General features: G+C 34.0%; 1 non-coding gene across 1 annotated transcript; it reads right to left on the minus strand.

The window, feature by feature from the left end:
* Positions 1-19,903: 19,903 nt before the first annotated feature.
* Positions 19,904-19,985, minus strand: TRNAS-AGA (transfer RNA serine (anticodon AGA)). Its single transcript has one exon. It is a non-coding gene; the product is annotated as a tRNA-Ser (tRNA).
* Positions 19,986-20,092: the final 107 nt, after the last annotated feature.

Consider the following 20,092-nt stretch of genomic DNA (forward strand, 5'->3'; position numbering starts at 1 on the left):
CACCCATAAATATAAATATAAATAATTTAAAGGAGATTAATGTTTATTATTTGATTCGTAAAAAAGTTTTGTACTCATAAATATAAATTTCCTTCAAAATATTAAATTCACTCAAATAACATTTACAATATTTATAATCCAATCTCAATCACGATTATTAACAGTTGGGCCACTACCATTGTTGGTAATTTAGCCTGATTTTGTTGTTTAACTTAATTTGATTTGAATAATTAAAATCTATTCGAAAACACTTTAATGTAAAGTTTCCATTGATTTGTTAACAAGTATGTAAATTCTTATTTGTAACTTTGATTTAAAAAATTAAGTTTGATATAAACCATAAATTTTGATATAAATTATGTGTTCTTTAATGGCTTAAATTGATTAGATTTTTTAACTTATTTGATAAACTATTTAACATTAATTCTTTATATAAATTATGTGTTCTTTAATGGCATAAATTGATTAGATTTTTTAACTTATTTGATAAATTACATAGCATTAATTTTTTTATATAAATTATTTGGTCCTTAACTGTAGATATTGATTAGATTTTTTAAGTTGTTTGATACTTAGTTGACATTAATTTTTAAATAAACTATTTAGTCCTTAATGGTATAAATTGATTAGATTTTTTAACTTGTTTATAACTCATTTCACATTTGATATGACCTATTTGTCAATCATTTGGTCTTGAAAATTTCTTATCAATCGTAGACGTACTTCTGAAAGTATCTTTTTTTTCAAAAATTTGACTTTTTTCGGAAATGCATCTACGGGAGCAATAAAAACATAGTGAATCTTTGAAAAATAAAAATTAATTCAATTTATGAAATCTTCTGTAATTACACCTACGGAAGGTTTTGAAAATAGAGTGTTAGGTAGTCTTATTACCACCCAAAAAATCTTATTTGCAAACTTAAGAAAATTGTTTATTTCCTCAAGCATGTCAGCAGACAATGGAATCATAAGCTTACATATTATCCTTGGCTTAGGTTTCACCCAATCAAAATCTAAAAATTCCTTATTTACCAAGAAAAACAACTTCTCTTACACTTTGTTTGGTTCGAGAGAAATTAAGAAGAGAGAGATAGGAAAGAGAGAAAGAGAAGAGAAGTTGAGAATTCATGTTGTTTGGCAAGCTGAGAAAGTGAGAAGAGAGAAGAATATATTGTGGGACCCATACCTTTTTACTTTCTCTTCTAAAATGAGAAGAAATAGCAAAGATGAATGTAAAGTCCCTTTTGCCACTGTTTTTTCCAAAATATAAGTTACTTCTTTGTTTAATTATAAAATAATAAGCAACACGTTGATTTAAAAAATGGATTTTGGGTTGAAATTTTTTTATTAATAAATAATATTTATTTTTTGATGGGATATAAATAATAAATTAACTAAAATAAACTTATTCATAAATAAATTAAAATATATTATTAATTTAATTATCTATAAGTTATAATTTAATTTTAACTGAAGGATATTTTCGTCTTTTTAAAAAGAAGTGTCATCTCTTTCTCTTCTATTTCTCTCTTTATTCTCTTATACCAAACAATACACTAAATCTATTCTATTTCTTATCTCTTTCTCTCATCTCTTACTCTTTCTCATCTTTTTCTCTCTACTCAACTTCTTCTCTCCACCAAACATACCCTTAATCTAGTATATATGGAGGACCATATTCCTGCAGGAACTAGCTTCTTTGAGATCAATTGCTTCAAATATGTCTTGGACATTAAGTTTGGCACAAATGATCCAGGAGGCCTAAAATATTTCCTTGGATTGGAAATAGAAAGGTCTTCCCAAGAAATTTCTTTTATGCCAAAGAAAATATTATTCGGATCTCTTGCAGGATACATAATTATTAGCAGTCAAACTTACATTTACTACAAGGGATACTGATCGAACCACATTTCTCACTGATCCAACTCAGTTTAAACATATGATATGTAAGTTATTTTATTTAACACATTCTAGACATGATATTTTTTTCTTTTGTGTGCAGATTGAGTCAATTTTTATCCAAGGCTACAACAACCCACTTTCAAGCAGCATTTTGCATTGTCATAGACCTCAAGAATTCACCTGCAACTAGACTTCTTTTCAAATATAGGACTTACATTAACTGGGTTTACAAATTCTACTTAGGGATCATGTGCATTAACAAGACAATCTACCACGGGATTTTTTTTTTTACCCTGGCTCATCCATCATCAGTTGGAAAAGCAAGAAACAACAAGTTGTCTCTCACTCTTCATTTGAGGCAGGATAAAAGGTTCTTTCAAATACTACTTTTTGAAGCACAATGGATAATCTATCTTCTCCGAGATTTTTCCATCTCACAAGCAATTCTAATTTTTTGTGACAACCAAAGTGCAATCCACATAGCAACAATAGTTTTCCCGAATGAACCAAACATATATAAATAGATTGTCATTTGATTTTAGACAAAGTACAAAGACATGTTTTCCACCTTCAACCTATCAACTCAGCAAACCAGGCTGCTGGCGACTTCATAAAGGCAATACATATGAGTCTCTTTTTTGGTCTTGTTTCCAAACTTGGCTTTATTAACATACACTTCAATTTTATATGGGGCCTTAAAATTGTAAGTTAGTTTTTTAACTATTTAGTTTGTTATTTGGTAGTTTTACAGTTAGATATATTTACTCTAAGTTTGTTAAAGCATTTTTGTATTTAAGACATAAGGTTCTTATCATTTCAAATTGAATCGATGAATATCATTGAATTCCTTTCTCTTTCTTTGTGTTTATGTCATATTTGAATACAGAGTTTGTGGTAGTGAAGTCCACGACTTAACAAAAATTAAAGAAACTTGTACTTAGGAACACGGATGTCTCTAATTAGACATAAACCATTTTTCAAAATTCTTTTCAATTAAACTTAATTTGTATGATTAAAATCGATGTGTCAAAATGTTCAATTATTATCGGTCAATACACTTACGAACAATGGTAACAAATCAACGCGTGGTGGAGGAGCTCCTAACTAACCCTTGTTTGAGACTCCGTCTTAGATTATGGTTATAACTTATAATACCGTAGTTTCTAAATGAGATAAGACAAAATTTGGTATCTCAAATCTCTAGGTTGTTAATAGTTACTAGGTGTGAGGTGCAACATGTTTATTGTGATTTCAACCATGTTACATATGCTTTTGCAAATTTTTATTTGAACTTTTTTATGACTTACTTGTATCTCATCTGGTCAATTAGTTGGACCATTTATGCATGTGAATCGATCAATACACAGTTAGCAATTAGAAATTACTATAAATTAAAATAGGCTTAAATAGTATATTTGTCCCTATAAGTTAGCTAGATTTTGGTTTTTGTCCCTTTTTTTTTTTTTGAAATAGTCCTTAAATGTTGAAATTCGTTTGATTTTTTGTCCCTGACATCAACATTAAAATACATAAAAAGGAAATGTGGCTAACGATGTTGATGAGTCTTTGTTTTTCAAAGTTACAATTGGTGAATTAGATTGTGGAATGGCTTTGCTTTAAAATTCCCCCAAAAAACCCAAATGATTTTTCACATATAGTCTCTGTAATTAGGGTTGAAAAAATCTAAAACTCAAAGGGAGGCGACAAAGGTAGATGAAGGGACAATATGACTAAGGTAGAAGAAGGCATCATTCGACTGAGATAGACAATTGAGGAAGACGAAAGGAACATGTGTTTCATCCATTATCCACATTCAATATTTGTCATTGTTGTAAGTTAAATTTGGATCCCTGTATTTGGTGTTTGTTCTTGAATATCATATGTGAAATTTGCAGGGATAATTTTAGTTTGAATTTTTATTATGAGGGTAGATTTGTTAGGGACTTGTATTCTATTATGAAGGGGAGATAAACATGCAGTAGCTGATTGTTGAAAGAGTATTGTGGTGTACTTTTCGTTTATATCGTATCCACAGGGATTATTGCGATATCACCGCCGTTCTATAGCCTATTTTGTCTTGAGTTTCAAGGTTCTTTATTGCGGCATCCGTACTCTTTTGGCTTGCAATTTGCAATTGCATGAATTGGCTAAGAGTGTCATCGATTGAAAGCTTTGTTTGTTGAGGTTGTTGATTGTAACCACCTTGATAAGGATTTTGACGATTCGATGGGCCCGCTTCCGGCCTCCATCCTTGTTGATAACCTTGATTACCTCTTTGTTGGTAACCTTGGTTGTTGTTGTAAGGTTGTTGTTGTCTCCCACCATATCCTTGATTAGGATTAGACACATAATTCACCTCTTCACCCGGTGGAGGACAAAAACCTGTTTGATGGTCACCCCTACACAATTCACAACACATCACATGTTGATTTTTAGAAGGGCTCCCATTTATCTCTTTGATTTGTTGAGGGAGTTTTGACATTTGTTGAGTGAGCAATTCTACTTGTTGTGTCAATAACTTGTTTTGAGCAAGTATTGCATCACTAGTATTCAATTCAAGAACTCCTGGTTTTCTTTGCGATGCACTACGGTTGTGTTGCCCTTGATGATCATTCAAAGCCATCCTATCAATGATAGCAATTGCTTCAGCAGCTGTTTTTGACATCAACGAACCACCCGCGGTAGCATCTAAAAGAGTTTTTGGTTGAGGTTGGAGTCCATTCCTAAAGATATGGATTTGAGACAATTCATCAAACCCATGACCTTTGCATTTTCTAACCATGGACTTGAACCTCTCCCATGCTTCATTGAGAGATTCATTCGAACCTTGAGAGAACACCGCAATAGAAGTTTTCGCTTCCATGAACCTATTGTGAGGAAAGAACCGATCCAAGAACTTCTCTTCTAACTCGTTCCAATTTGTCATGACATTATTTGGTTGATCAAGGTACCATTCCTTAGCTTTTCCAATTAAGGAATGAGGAAAGAGTCTCCTGAACACCTGTTCTTCTTGGTCTTCCGGAGCACCAATTGTTCTGGCGATCTCGTAGAACTTTGTTAGATGAGTAAATGGATCCTCGTGATCTGCCCCTGTGAACGGATTTTGGTATAATAATTGAAGTAACCCCGTCTTCATTTCAGAGTTTCTTCCATTGGCCTGATCACGAGCAAATTGCGCATTGAGACGAGGGTTGTTAACACATGGCCCTCGATCTGGAGGATCCGCAGCCATTTCTTCCTCAACCAAATTTTCAACCGGAGTTGAAAGAGAAGATGCTTCTTGTTGTTGTCTTCTTTCCCTAGCTAGTTTTCTCCTCCTACGAGTTTTGCTATTCTCTCTACGAGCAGTCCTCTCAATCTCAGGATCAAAAAGGAGTTGATCTGCAGGTATACGTCCTCGCATAAACTGTAATCTGAAAAACTAACCAAGCAAATTAACAAACACAAGGAAAATAAATTTAGAAACAAGATATTAATTATAAGACTCAATACAAAACAAACTATTGCAATGCTTGCAATATCTAAACAACAATCCCCGGCAACGGCGCCATTTTGTTGAAAGAGTATTGTGGTGTACTTTTCGTTTATATCGTATCCACAGGGATTATTGCGATATCACCGCCGTTCTATAGCCTATTTTGTCTTGAGTTAATGTTACTTTAGTTTTAGGTTTGCAAAAGGTCATTCAATCACTTTAGTAGCAAAGAGTAAATTAATGAAGGTTCTAAGTTAAAGAAAATGCATTAAGATTCGATTTCATTGACCTAAGTTTGTATGTTTCCTTATAAATATATGCTTATGAACTTGCTAACGATCAATATAATTACGTATCGACACCTATATCATCCGTGTCCGCAACGATATAGCTAGATTTACCGTATTGTTCAACCGACGATTTCTCCACCGTTTAAACAATACAAATAACGTTTTAAAACCGATACTTAGTAAACATCAAACTCTAAATCCATGTCTGCAACTTATTGTTTGAAAGATGATGAGTTAGGTCTAGATACAAACATTGATGTCTCAAACATTTTTACCAAAGAAAAAGCTTTAATAAACAAACTAAACCATCTATATTGATCATCACTTGTTCATACACATATATCCACAAGAAAAACATACAAAAGGCTAGGAAGATTACATCTTATCTTGATACAAAAGGGGTTTAGCTATCCATGAGAATGGTAGCTTGCACAAGAAGGAAAGGATGAAGATCAACAAGCATCAAAGGCGATTAATCGACGATCAAGGCTTCCAATCTTCAACTCTATGTTTGCTACAGTGTATTATGCTCTTGTTTCTCTCTAAAATATCTCTACATCTCCCTAAAAATGATCTGCCCCATAAACTAGTAAACAAAGTTTCGCAGACCGCGCTTAGCGCGGTATAGCCCGCTAAGCGCGCCATCAAAAATTGCTTAAACCGCCCAACCGCGCTAAGCGGGCTCCAGACCTCGCTTAGCGCGGAACTCTCTGCCAGAACTTCCTTCTTTTCTTCAAAACCGCGCTTAGCGGGCTCAACCTCGCTTAGCGCGCTTCCTCTTTTCAGCAATCTTTGGCTTTGGTCTTGGAACATCATCAAAATCCTTTTTCCATGGTCCAAGCTTCCAATTATCTATAAAAACTACAAAATCCAACAGAAATTGCAAAGATAAGAACTATTCAACAATAATATAAATATAAGAATATATATGTACCAAATGATAATAAAAGACTACTATTAACCACAAAAAGACTTGAAAGTTACCAAAAATTACCTAAGATATTTACACAAATTGGTAACTAACAACTCTCCCCAACTTAAACCTTTGTTTGTCCTCAAACAAAAACAAACACAAAAACAACAACAAGCAAAACCATGAGAGCACAAGCTAAGACAAGAACAAATGGGTGGTTCAAATTCCATAAGCACACAAGCAACATCTCACCCTTGCTCAAATAATACCATGCTTGAGATACTAATACTAAATACACAATTGATGTAAACAGTTCCTAAAACAAAATAAGTTCAAAATTGAATCACAACCTACACACTTCTCTAGTAAGAGACAAAATTGAGGACCTAACACTCACACAACAATGTCGCCAACATCCAGAATTAATTATGCATTCATCTACACAACATTTATATAAAAAGCGTAAAAGCAAGAATCACAAAGACTTTAGGGTTGTATCTTGGCTTGGTTAACAAGGAAGTGTCATTTCTCAAGGCCATTGAAACGAAAGGGTCAATTCCTAAGAGAGCATTCAAATCAAGATTATATCCACACATCCTTATCAACCGATCACACAATTTTATTGCTCAAGAGTTCATCTTTTTAATTTAAAGGAAACTAGCTATATACAAAGCTCTTTTCTTTTTCTTTTTCTTTTTCTTTTTCCCTTTTTTTTTCTTTTTTCTTTTTCTCTCTCGAGCAATCACTTATTTTCTTCTCATCACCAATACAACCAAAAATTTTTATTCTCCCCAACTTGAATATTACCACCACATAATCATGAATGCTCTCTATTCTAAGGCGAAAAGGAATCATTCCTAACCACATTTCATGGTACTCTTCAAGGTTAAAAGAAAGTCATCAAGATTCAAATCAAAAATCGGCAATTATAGATTGATACCGATTGGATCTTGGCAAAAACGGCTCAAAGTGGTTATCAATTGCTCACACACTCACCGGGTAGGTTATATATGGTAGAGAAGTTATACTCGTAATACGAAACAAAATGCTTTGATCACTTTCATGCTTTACACAATTAAAATAAAAACGCAAGGTTAAACATAATAAACACGAGTTAAACGCACATTGTTGGTAACCACCAAATAATATATATATATATATATATATATATATATATATATATATATATATATATATATATATATATATATATATATATATATATATATATATATATATATATATATATATATATATATATATATATATATATATATATATATATATATATATATATATATATATATATATATATATATATATATATATATGTACCATGGAACGGCTCCTCACACTAGTTTTAGAACTAAAATGATTCATTATTGAACTATATTTGTTAAAGAAAATATGACATCTCATTTGTACAATTACAAGCATCTCATTCATGGTATATTAAAGGAACGGTAGAAATGTACCTTGCACGTACTAATTTCACACTATATCATCACCGCCCCAATTGGTTGTAAAAGCTTGCTTCATCAAAGGAAGCACTTTCACAAGAACAACAACAAAAATTTAAAAACACAATTGCATATGTATATAGAAATAAAAGCAATTAAACTAAAAACTTAATAAATTAAAAACAAACACCAACAGGTGTCAAAATATCCAAAAAGGCATAGCAATGCCTAAGGTTCAAAATACCTCATCCTATAAAAGGACGGAACAAAAAACTACAAAGCTTAAGTCAAAATAAAATAAAAAAAACTAGCACTAAACATACTAACTAAACATACTAAGCATCAACCAAAAAGAACTACTCATCCTCATCATCTTCCACATTCTCATCCTCGCCACCATCTCCCTCCTCCTCAGGAAATGGACTGACCTCAGGCCAATTAGCATAATCTACCAAGTCTTGGCGAGAACTCCAAGGATGAGCTACATGGGGCTCCATCATCTGCAACCTCAGCTGAGACATAGCGTCATGCATAAACATGAATGCTCTCTGATGTGCCATATGAAATGCCAAGTTCTCCTCTCTATCAGGATCATTACGGCGGCGAGGAGGGCGAGCAGCAGCAACAGGAACAGCAGTCAACCTGGATAAACAATAACGCTCAATAAAAGTATCATCAATAAAAGTGTCAATGGACACAAGACCCTCAGAAGGAATTCGCACTCTAGCTTTCCTGCACAGATTCATGATCAAACCCGGGAATATCAACTTGCAGGGAGCACGATCACCATGGCGAGTTCCACTCAAAGCAACCCTCTTCAGCTCATTCGCAATAATGCGAGTAATATCAATCGGCTCATGCTCAATCATACGAGCAACCAAAGCAGCAGACTCAGCAGGTAAAGAAGAAGTGTGACTCCTAGGCCTCAAATTATGAAGGACCACTGACATGAGAATCTGAGCATTAGTAGTCAACACTTTCCTAGAGAACTTCTGGGGCTGCTGTGAAGGATTAAGATCATACGAATGCCCACTCATACACAAAACCTCCCTCAGATGCTCCCAATCAAAATTTCCCCGTGCCAATTGCACATGATAACCACACAGCTCACCATCCTCAAAAGGCAAAGGGGTACCAAGAAATTCACGGATAGCCTGACGAGAAAAATCAATTTCCTTACCCCTTACCCAAGTCTTGAACTCATAGGGTACACCTTCCACCGGAAATTCCTCATTTGGCACGGCATTAGCATAAAACTCTCTTACAATCTCCAAATGAAACTTAGGTGCAGGCTCACAAAGTCTAAGCCAACCATACTCCTCAATGGTGTGATGACACCACCCATAGGTTCCCTCAGGATTGATTCTAACAATTCACTCTGGCCACCATGTCCTAACCTCTAGTTTCTTATACCTCTCCTCCTGGACATGACTCTTAAAACGGTCTTGATTAAACGGAATAGCCCTAGGTGCTTGAGAAGAACTGCCACCTTCGGTTCCGGTCTTTCTTTTCTTAGAGCCCAGGAATTTCGGTCCCATCTGAAATAATTAGGAACACGGCACCACAAAACCAACATGTTAACACAATACATAACAAAAATTAAACAGCCACAGCAAGAATCAAAGCAAAAGATCACTCCCCCTGCATCAAACAAAAACAGGCAGAAGGGGGATTTTTTCTGAAATCCTCAGACCGCGCTAAGCGCGCCTACCGCGCTAAGCGGGCTCTGCGATTTGCAGAAAAAATCCCCTGCGAACCAGGGTTGTTTCCACACATTTCCAGCACCCAAATTCAATTCTAAACAAGCACAAAGCACTGGAAACCAGATTAAATCACTAAGTTTTCAAAACAACAACCCTAACCACATCAAATCTTTCTAAAATCAAAAAGTTAAAAACTATACAATAGGAAGTTAAAGTAAAAATGGAGAAGAAGATGCTTACCTTGAGAAATTTAAGGAGATAACCTTGATTGAAACCAAAAACAATAGCAAACAACAAGCAAAGGAAAAGAGGAGAATGATTTGAGAAGAAAGTGGTCAAAATGAGGCAAAGGCACTCCTAACCCTAACTAAATCTCCTCACTCTCGTTCTGGGCCGGGTCTAACACAAAAGAGGCCCACGAAAAAAAAAAATCTGAAAACTGACCCGCGCTAAGCGGGCTCTGAGGCACGCTAAGCGCGCAATCCACTGGAACTAAGGGGTCAAAAATTTTCAAAGCGCGCTAAGCGGGCTAGGAGCGCGCTTAGCGCCTGTGACAGAACACAGAAAATTTTTTCTTCTACCAGCAAATGCAACTTTACCGGTAGACTGATTTTGGCTCGACCAGAACGCACAAAACATAAACGGTAAAAAACACATAAAACAAGATGAATATTTACAAATTGGGGTGTCTCCCAATTAGCGCTTTGTTTAACGTCGGTCAGCTCGACGGTCAAAGGCAATCAAGGATCACCAAACGATAAAACACAAGTTTCACGATTAAAATCGCTTCCTCGATAAACCTTCAACCTCTGACCATTAACTACCCATTCTTGCTTTGATTTTAGGTCCTCTATCACAATAGCCCCATGGCTTCTAACCTCTTTGACCAAAAACGGTCCGGACCATTTAGACTTCAACTTTCCCGGAAAAAGTCTTAACCGGGAATTGAAGAGTAAAACTAATTGCCCTACCTTAAAGTCCTTAATTTGAATCTTACTATCATGATAGAATTTGGTCTTTTCCTTGTAAATTGAATTAGACTTATAGGCATGCAATCTCATCTCTTCCAACTCATTTAGTTGGATTTTTCTTCTCTCTCCACACAACTTGTGGTCAAAATTCAAAAGCTTCAAGGCCCAATATGCCTTATGTTCTATTTCTACGGGAAGGTGACAGCTTTTACCGTACACCATTTGGAATGGTGTAAGACCGATCGGTGCTTTGAAAGCGGTCCGATATGCCCACAAGGTTTCATCAAGCTTCATTGACCAATCCTTTCTAGAGCTAGACACAGTTTTCTAAAGAATTCTCTTAATTTCTCTATTGGTCCTCTCAACTTGCCCATTAGTTTGTGGATGATATGGAGTAGCCACCTTGTGCTTTACTCCATATTGCTCCAACACTTTCTCTAGCTGGGCATTACAAAAATGAGATCCACCATCACTAATTAATACTCTTGGCGTGCCAAACCGCGAAAATATATTTTTCTTCAAAAATTTTATCACGGTCTTACCATCCGCTTTGGGTGAAGCAATCGCTTCCACCCACTTAGACACGTAATCCACAGCTACCAAGATGTATTCATTTGACATAGAGGAAGGGAAAGGTCCAACAAAATCAATGCCCCAACAATCAAATACTTCTACTTCTACAATACTTTGGAGGGACATTTCCTCTCTTTTCCCTATTCCACCAGTTCGTTGACAACTGTCGCATGAGGCAACATGGCGGTAAGCATCTTTGAACAAAGTAGACCACCAAAATCCCGATTGAAGGACTTTTGTGGCCGTACGCAAACCATTAAAATGACCACCATACGGCGAATTGTGGCAATGCCACAAAATGCTTTTTGTCTCCTCATCCGCGACACATCTTCTCAAAAGATTGTCACTACTCAACTTAAACAAGTGAGGATCATCCCAAACATAAAAATTAGCATCGTTTAAAAACTTTTTTCTTTGATTCCAAGTTAGATCCTCCGGTATCCAGCCAGATGCTTTGTGATTAGCCATATCTGCGAACCAGGGTCTAACTTCTTGTACCATGTACAGTTTTTCATCGGGGAATTCTTCCCTCACTTCTTTTTCATTGTTTGTCACCTCGGTATTCACTAACCGAAACAAATGGTCCGCAATCAAATTTTTTGTACCTTTCTTGTCTTTCACTTCAAGATCAAATTCTTGAAGCAAAAGAATCCACCGAATAAGCCTCTGTTTTGAATCAGGCTTGGTGAGAAGATATTTGATTGCGGCATGATCAGTGTAACACACCACTTTAGAACAAATGAGGTAAGAGCGAAACTTTTCCAATGCAAATACAATTGCGAGCAATTCTTTTTCGGTAGTGGCATAGTTAACCTGTGCCTCATTTAAAACTTTGCTCGCATAATGTATAGCATGGAATTGTTTGTTCTTCCTTTGGCCTAAGACCGCACACCGCATAGTCACTCGCATCGCACATGAGTTCAAACTCAAGCGACCAATTAGGAGCGACAATTATGGGTGTGGTGGTCAAATTTGCTTTAAGTTCTAGGAAAGCTTTTAGACATGATTCATCAAAGAGTATTGTGGTGTACTTTTCGTTTATATCGTATCCACAGGGATTATTGCGATATCACCGCCGTTCTATAGCCTATTTTGTCTTGAGTTAATGTTACTTTAGTTTTAGGTTTGCAAAAGGTCATTCAATCACTTTAGTAGCAAAGAGTAAATTAATGAAGGTTCTAAGTTAAAGAAAATGCATCAAGATTCGATTTCATCGACCTAAGTTTGTATGTTTCCTTATAAATATATGCTTATGAACTTGCTAACGATCAATATAATTACGTATCGACACCTATATCGTCCGTGTCCGCAACGATATAGCTAGATTTACCGTATTGTTCAACCGACGATTTCTCCACCGTTTAAACAATACAAATAACGTTTTAAAACCGATACTTAGTAAACATCAAACTCTAAATCCATGTCTGCAACTTATTGTTTGAAAGATGATGAGTTAGGTCTAGATACAAACATTGATGTCTCAAACATTTTTACCAAAGAAAAAGCTTTAATAAACAAACTAAACCATCTATATTGATCATCACTTGTTCATACACATATATCCACAAGAAAAACATACAAAAGGCTAGGAAGATTACATCTTATCTTGATACAAAAGGGGTTTAGCTATCCATGAGAATGGTAGCTTGCACAAGAAGGAAAGGATGAAGATCAACAAGCATCAAAGGCGATTAATCGACGATCAAGGCTTCCAATCTTCAACTCTATGTTTGCTACAGTGTATTATGCTCTTGTTTCTCTCTAAAATATCTCTACATCTCCCTAAAAGTGATCTGCCCCATAAACTAGTAAACAAAGTTTCGCAGACCGCGCTTAGCACGGTATAGCCCGCTAAGCGCGCCATCAAAAATTGCTTAAACCGCCCAACCGCGCTAAGCGGGCTCCAGACCTCGCTTAGCGCGGAACTCTCTGCCAGAACTTCCTTCTTTTCTTCAAAATCGCGCTTAGCGGGCTCAACCTCGCTTAGCGCGCTTCCTCTTTTCAGCAATCTTTGGCTTTGGTCTTGGAACATCATCAAAATCCTTTTTCCATGGTCCAAGCTTCTAATTATCTATAAAAACTACAAAATCCAACAGAAATTGCAAAGATAAGAACTATTCAACAATAATATAAATATAAGAATATATATGTACCAAATGATAATAAAAGACTACTATTAACCACAAAAAGACTTGAAAGTTACCAAAAATTACCTAAGATATTTACACAAATTGGTAACTAACACTGATATCGATCCTGATAAATGGAGCTTCTTTGAAGCTATTGGCATATTGAAAGAGATTAGTGGTCTTGATTGTAACATCCCGATTTTTATTAATATTTTTATTAATTATATTAATAATTATATTATTTGATGTTTTTAATAATTACTTATTTATTTTGTTATTTTGTGATATAATAACTATTTAAGTATTTAATTATGTGAGTATTTGTGTTGTTTGACTTAATTGAGTTATTAGAGAGATATAACTAAATGGATGGATTGGTGGGTTAAGCCCAATTGACATAAGAGAGATAGTAAGAGTAGAAAGTTAAGGTTTTAGAGTTGGAGTCTCATAACTCATTTTGAGGGAAAAAGAAGAGAGAAAAGAAAGAAGCGAGGAACACTTGAGGGAAGAAGAAAAATTATGGAAGAAGCCTCAATTTTCGCAACATGTTTCAGCATATAGTCACCTTGGAAAAACGGTCGTATCTCTTAATCCAACCGTTGGATCGTTGCGGTACTTGGACACAATGTTCCTGACCCATAGAGGTAAGTTATGACCGGAGCGATTTTGATTTTGAGGGTTTTAAGTTCGTCTGATAAGTTGATTCCCGAACTACGTTTTAGGTGTGTCTCCAAATGATGTTAGAAATGATTTCTTTTGGAGAAAAGCTTAGAGCTATGGTGAAAGAGTCCATATTTACCAAGGTAAGAGTGGGGTTCTTTCATGATAAAGGGTTGTATGATAGTATGTTATGGTGGATAGATTTTATACTTGATATCCATGTTCTTCTATGTGAAATTTTGGGTATTTGATGATTTGATGGAATCTACTATACAAACATATAATAAGAGATTGACCAATCTGACCGATTTGTCCCTTGCACAAATTACATTTACAAAGGAAAAATGGCATTTTCGTAATGAACTAAATACAACACAAACTTTTCACCTTTTTTACCAAGTGTTACATTCCCATTGGTCCAACTTGATTGATTCATTTAATTTATTTAATATTTTTTACTAAGGGTTGTTGGGTTGTTTCTGAAGCCCACACATTATACTATATTTACCAAACAACACATGTGAGGAATACCAAAAACCCTAGCAGCTGCAAAGTAAAAATTCACTTTCCCTTTAATTTTTGCTTATATCTTGGGTTATCTTCAAAACCCATTGAAAAACTCAAACCCATAAAAGCACAAGTTCATTGGACAAAAATGAGGCTTCTGTCTTTGATACAGATATCATTTGCGTTTAGATGTGGTGCAAGGAATTTCATAGAAGTCAGTATCGCAGATGCAGCACAGAGGAAGACTGTAGATGCCATTAACTGAGACGCAGCAAAATTTTGCATTTTAGGTTTCATTTTGAAAACCTCTGAATGAACTGGGAATAAATTGAGGATGAACTAAAGTTCTGTTTCTTTTATTGAAAACCTCTGAATGAACTGGGAATAATAATAATAATAATAATAATAGTATACATGTCGAAGCAAGATGATTGAGCAATTCATCAATTTTGTTATTAGGCCACCGAGGTATTACTATTACTTTTTGTTTCATTGGTTGGTGGTTTGGTAGATACTAGCAAATTTATCTCTAGCATTTAGCTCCCTTACATGTATTAAAGTCATATTCAATTTTAGTGACCATGTCATCTTAGTGGTTGAGCATTAAGGGAAAAAAAGGCACTTCATCATGTTATTATTATTTATCTTTATAGTAGACATGATATTTACAGGTTTATAATGGCTCTGCTAATCTACTTTGGGTGATATTTATGTTTACGAGGCACGATTTCTGCAACTTTAGGTGAGCTAAAGTCACTCGGAAGAATTTTTCAAAGGTTGGTTGTTTCTCTTTTAACTTCAAAATCAGCTGTATGAAGAATAAATGGTGCACTTCTGAAAGAATTTGTTTTCATGCTATAAATTCCCTAATGGATAAAAAATAATATCTTAATAAAATAATTTTTTTTAAAAGTTTTTACTATGTGTAAATTGTCTTTTTTAATAGAAACTTTACATCTCGGTTTTTTATCACATGATTTTATCATCTCGGTTTTTTATCACACGATTTTATCATCTTGGTTTAGTACAAATTTAATGTCTCATAAACCACCAAAGTTAAAACATACAGCTCCTCATTCAATGTCATAATTAAATATTTTAGCATAAAAAAACAATTAATAAAATATATCTTGTCTTTTGTCAAAATTATTTTGAAATTTTTATTTTTTATATATTTTATTATCTATTATGAACTAACAACCTAACAATAAATTGAAATAAATGCTCCTGTATTTTTGTTTAATTTAGCATTAATCAAAAATATATATATATTTATTATTTATTTAATTTTTATCAATTCTATTTGTTTAATATCACAAAAAAATGATTTTTTAATTTTAATAAAATTAAAAAAAAACTTATCAAATTAAATAATACTCAATAGCATTGCAAACAACTAATCTTTTATTTTACAGGTTATTATCGACACAATATCTATTTTATTTTAATAAACTAATACATATATTTTATTGTATCGAGTAAATATACGGCTAAAGATAATTTCATCACCAATTCAATCACGGGTCATTAGCACTGCAATATCTTTTTTATTTAATTAACAAAATATTTGTAAATAGTTAATGTTATTAAACATATTTGATTTATCATGTTGTTGATTTGTTACATATTTATTTTTTAATATTTTTATTTATTAGTGATTTTATAATAACAATTATATATCACCAACAACTAAACCTTATCAAATGATCTAAGATATGAATGAACTTATCGTGTTGATCTATCTTAAATCTTTTATTGTGGATCATTATTTTAATTTAGAACCTAATTTTCATACTATCAATATCTTATTAGTAAAAAAAGTTAATTTCCATTTTATATATGGAATTTGGTCAAACTTCTTTACTTCACATTTTTCATATAGTTCAAAAAATACTACACCACAAATAATGCACCCGGGCGACAGCACGGGTCTCTGACTAGTATGATGATATAAATGTGATAAGTTGTGTGCAATTGATAATCTATGTACATTAGATTGTTGTGCTTGTTGTGAGTAAACCATTGATAGTGAAATAATGAGTTTAGTTGTGGAATTGAAAATGTTAGGGTTTATGTTAGATTCTCATGAAATTGACTCTAATCATGTATTAATATGAATTAATTATGATGTTGTTGTGTGAATAACTTATGATTAATCTTATGTGTTTTGTGATGAATTGTTGATGACATGTAACTATGTTTATGTGCATTATATGTTGAATTGTTAATAATATGTAACCATGTTTGTGTACGTTATGTATTGATGAATTGTCGATAACATGTAATTATGTTTGTGCGAGCTATGTGATGAATTGTTGATAACATGTAATCATGTTTGTGTGCATTATGTATTGATGAATTGTGGATAACATGTAATTATGTTTGTTTGTTAGTATGTTAAATTTATTGTAGTTGTTGTTGTAGACCCTATGGTCAAAGTTGATAGGTTGTATTGTGTGGATAAGCATAAGTGAATATTGTTGTATAGTTGGAAATGATTATGTTTGAAATAACATGATGTATGCTCTTTATGACGAATAGTTGTTGTTATGACGAGGATGATTATATGATGATGATGTATTATGAAGTTGAATATGTTGGTACCACATGCATTTGCATAGTTTGAGTTGCATAATGAGTCGCATATCGAGTTGTTGTGTTGATGAATGATTGTTATTTTAAGTTGATTATGTTGTTGTTTAAGTTGGATTAAGTTGATTATGTTGTTGTTTAAGTTGGATTCGTGGTTGTGAATTCATTGCTATGTTTTGTTGACATTTATCGCGATAATAGTCACGTTGATTCTCGTTGTGATTATGAGGGAAATGTTGTAGTTGTGGATGACTTAGTTGTGAATTTGAATATGTTATTATGATTGATTGTTAACATTGTTGTTGTGATGCAAGTTGCTTTGAGATGAGAAGTGGTGAATAGTGTATGATCTTATCTTTGCTATAAGTTATCATGCATTCTTTTATACTGTTTGATATCTCACCCCTTCTGTTGATGTTTGCCCTACCATGGAAAATGGGCAGGTACTTAAGTATAGTTGTGGAAGTTTGTAGCTTCATCGAGTCCAGTTGGTGTGTCGCTCTGATACGTAGCACTTGGGGGGTTTATTTTGTTGTTTCATGTAGTTAATATATAAGTTGTTGAGTTCTAAGTTGAATAATGAGAAGTACTATGATGTTTTAAAGTTGTTTCTGATTGAAGAAAGATGATTTGTTTATAAAGTCGAATGTTATGATTCCGCTACATATTAAATAAAATTTGGTTTGTTCTTAGAGCTAATATAAGTCGTTTGTGATCCTCTAAGATTGAAGTGTTGCGTATCTGATTATGTGTTGTTTATATGAAGTAAATGTGATATCCCAAATGCTTGTTGATAGTTTTTTTAAAATACTCTGATTTCTGCATTATAATTTCTGGTAGAATTTGGAGTGTTACATTGATCATTCAAAATTTAGGTTATGGTTGTATAAAATGATGAAGACAAATACAAGAGAATGGTCACTGATAAGGATTCTAATGAGGTTTATAAATATGTCATTGAAATGAAATGTGTAGTACACATATATGTTGACCATTCTGTTAAAGGTGTAGTTGGAATAAATGTTGAAGAAGATGAACAAGGTGTAGTGCAAATAATGTGGAAGAAGGTGAACAAGATGATAGTGGAAATAAAGTTGAAGAAGATGAACAAGGTGATTGTGAAATTAATGTTGAAGAAGATGAACAATTTTATGATGGAAATAATGTTGAAGGTGAACAAGATGGTGGTGGAAATAATGTTTAAGAAGATGAACAATGTGATGATTGAATTAATGCGGAAGACGGTGAACAAGCTGGTGGTGGAAATAATATGAAACAAGATGAACAAAGAGATGGAAGTGGTGATAAGGATGATAGTGACTATGAAGCTACTCGTATAACATTTGATGATATTGAGGATGAGTCAGTGGCAGGGCCAGAAATTTTAGGGAGTCTGGGCAAAAAAATTACACCTTTGTTTTTACTAATTTTACACCCTATTTCTATTAATTTTGCCCTTTATTTTGTCTAAAACTTTTGTCTTTGATTTTGTCTAAAAATTTCACACCCTGTTTATACTAATTTTGCCCTTAATTTTGTCTAAACATTACTAATTTTGCCCCTGGTGTTCTCTAAAAATTGACTATTAGGTGGGAAATATACAACAAAAGGAGGGGTTGAGCTCGGGCGCATGTCCGGGATCGTTGGGCTGTAGCTTTACCCCTGGATGAGATGGCTCTTGGATTGAATGATGGATTTGACATAATTGGTAAAAAAGGTGATGGCAATTTTAAAACCGTAGGTAAAATGTGTTGCAAAGAAACACATGCACACTCGTAAGAAATTTGTGAATGGTGTTGATAATATAGGTTCATCTAGTTTTGTAGATAATGATATGGATATTAAATATGCTTATGACAATCTTGGTATAAGTGACCTTGATGCTTCAGATAATGAAAAGGGTATACATGGTCGTAATATTCATCATTTATTAATGTTATATATTTATTGATATTAATTTTTAGTGTTTTTTTCCAGAGAAAACTAAATAAAAATAAGCACCAAATGCATTTAGTACTTCAACACAAGCACCTATTGCATCTGGTACTTCAATTCAAGAACCATGTGTTTTTGGTAATTCATCACAAACACTACTGCATCTGGAAATGCAACCCATCTTTAGGTTTTTGGTAATTCATCACAAACACTACTGCATCTGGAATTTAGCATGGCTATAACCCGCTATCATGGTACTCTAAGAAACATTATCCCTTTGGGGAATTTCGTCGAACAATTCATGTGCATAATCAAGTTTAAACTTTTAACAAACCCATCAATCATAGCATTGTAAGAAACAACATCTCTATAAGAACTTTGATAGAACACCTTGTTGGCAGCATTTACATGGTCGTTAACAGAGTAAACACAAATAAGCGAGTTTATAACGAATGAGTTATTGAGGAACCTGAATTTGAAGACTTGGGAGTGAAGAGACGGCGGAGAGAGAGAAATATTTGGAGGATGGAGAGAGGGGAAGAGAGGAGAGTGTGGATTCTGATGAGGGTGTTATAGGTGAAAGTTGTTGGATTTGGGATTGAATTGAAGAGGGAAGGTGCATAGGTTGTTAGAGTTGTTTTGGAACATGTTTTGTTGTCTTTGTTTATGGGAATTAAGGAAGTGAAAGTGGAAATGATGTTGTTTAAGATTGTGGATTTGTGGTGAGGTAATAAACATGTGGTGATTGTGTGAGCATTGATTTGGTAAAAATGGCAAAAAAAAAATGAAAAATCGTGGACGGCAGGATTCGAACCTGCGCGGGCAAAGCCCACATGATTTCTAGTCATGCCCGATAACCACTCCGGCACGTCCACATTTGTGACTTGTGATATGATGTTGTAAATTTAGATATCTTGCCTATTCAATTAACTCTTGAAATCAAGTATAAGTGCTTCCTTATTTGAGATTTAAATTTTAGTTT

This window comes from Vicia villosa, linkage group LG4 (assembly GCF_029867415.1).
Source record: "Vicia villosa cultivar HV-30 ecotype Madison, WI linkage group LG4, Vvil1.0, whole genome shotgun sequence".
Lineage (NCBI taxonomy): Eukaryota > Viridiplantae > Streptophyta > Magnoliopsida > Fabales > Fabaceae > Vicia > Vicia villosa.